Source organism: Mandrillus leucophaeus, unplaced genomic scaffold (assembly GCF_000951045.1).
Source record: "Mandrillus leucophaeus isolate KB7577 unplaced genomic scaffold, Mleu.le_1.0 Scaffold177, whole genome shotgun sequence".
NCBI lineage: Eukaryota > Metazoa > Chordata > Mammalia > Primates > Cercopithecidae > Mandrillus > Mandrillus leucophaeus.
The window spans coordinates 4,480,358-4,482,429 of NW_012101776.1; positions in this window are offsets into that span (position 1 = coordinate 4,480,358).

The window sequence follows — 2,072 nt, forward strand, 5'->3', positions numbered from 1 at the left end:
TCTCCTTTTTTTTTTTTTTTTCTTGAGCAAAATTCTATTGAAGTAGGAAGTGGTTTTGATTTGCTTTGAACTTGAACTCTGCATCTGAACAGAACAAGTTCTTGAGCGTAAGTTTAATAATTGTTGAACAATTGGCCATTTATCCAAAGAGTTGCAACCATGAATCTGAAACTTCTTTTAGGACACCAAAATCAACACTAAGCTTTCTAGCTCTTTTTTTTTTATTCTAATGCCTCTTTTGCTTCAGAAATTTATTTTTTTATTTTTAAATTGTATTTATATACTTTTTATTTTAGAGACAGGACTTTGCTCTATTGCCAAGACTAGAGTGCGGTGGCATGATCAAAGCTCATGTAGCCTTAAAATCCTGGCTCAAGGGATCCTCCTGCCTCAGTCTCCCAAGCAGCTAGGCCTACAGACACACATGCTCTGTTGCCCAGACTCATCTCTAACTCCTGGCCTCAAGTGATTCTCCTGTCTTGGCCTCCCAAAACGCTGGGACTACAGATATGAGTCACCATGCCCAGCCTCCTTTAAAAATTTGTATGTTCCCTTCTTATTTTGCTCCACAAAGTCAGCAAATAAAAGTAAATACTGTGGTTTGTTCAGTGCCCTCAATTTCACATTAACAGAAAGTTTATATGTCTTCATAATATTGGGGTTTCTTCACTGTAACTAAAAAGGCATTTTATGGAAATATTTTTAAATTAAAAGTAATTTTTCTGTTTGTATCTATAATTATTTTATTTTGTGAAATTCAGGCTTCTCAAAAGCAATTTTCTTCTAAATAATGAAGTATCTTTAAAATGTTATCAGTTAATGAAGGTGTGTACTTTAATGCATGATAAAGGTATGCTTTATGTACACATTTAATTGTATTAGAATTTCTAACATATTTATTTACTTTATTTCTTTGGAAGAGCATTGTCCCTAGCAGCAAATACAAGTGGTTGATCCTGCACCATTTGTGATACTATCAAAATACAACTGCCTGAAAAGCTAAATACTCCCGAGTTGTTTTTTAAAGACACTCACATAACTTTTTTCAAGCGTATCATTCTACTTCTGCATTAGTCCAAAAAGCTTGATAATACAGTGTAGATAGTCAACAAATTCAGGGGAGTAAGGCATTGATCTCAGACAGCTCTAATGTTCAAAAAGGAAGAATATTCCAAGGAAGGAGAGCAGAAAAGTGCTAAAGGAATAGAGTGTCCAGTACTACTGTGTTTCTGCCTGAGTAATAGTATCATTAATAGTTACACACACTAGGAAATCCTGGGTAAAATTTTATATAAAGTAACTAGACTTCAGTTACAAGCTGCACTACTTTGAAGTCAAGATATGTTTGGTGAGGTATATTTTAACAGTTTCACTTCTGTAAATATGAACATCTCTATTTAAGTTCAGCAAATATTGACTTTTGCTCCTTTATGTCAGACATTTTGTTTCTAAATAAAAGCAAAGAAATAGGGGGGCATGTGTGTTGCCAGAAGTCAGGGACCCCCGAACAGAGGGACTGGCTGAAGCCACGGAAGAAGAACATAAATTGTGAAGATTTCATGGACATTTATCACTTCCCCAATCAATACTCTTACAATTTCCTATGCCTGTCATTACTTTAATCTCAATCCTGTCATCTTCAAAAGCTGAGGATATATGTTGCCTCAGGACCCTGTGATGACTGCATTAAGTGTACAAATTGTTTATAAAACATGTGTGTGTGAACAATCTGAACTCTGGGCACTCTGAAAAAGAATAGCATAACAGCGATTTTTAGGGAACAAGGGAGATAACCGTAAGGTCTGACTGCTTGCGGGGTCAGGCAGAATAGAGCCATATTTTTCTTCTTTCAGAAAGCAAGTAGGAGAAGTATCACTGAATTCTTTTCCCAGCAAGGAATACCCCTGGGGAAGGGATGCATTCCCAGGGGTGGGTCTATGAATGGCCGCTCTGGGAGTGTCTGTCTTACGCGGTTGAAGATAAGAGATGAAATACGCCCTGGTCTCCTGCAGTGCCCTCAGGCTTGCCAGGATTGGGAAATTCCAGCCTGGTGACTTCTAGTCAGACCGGTT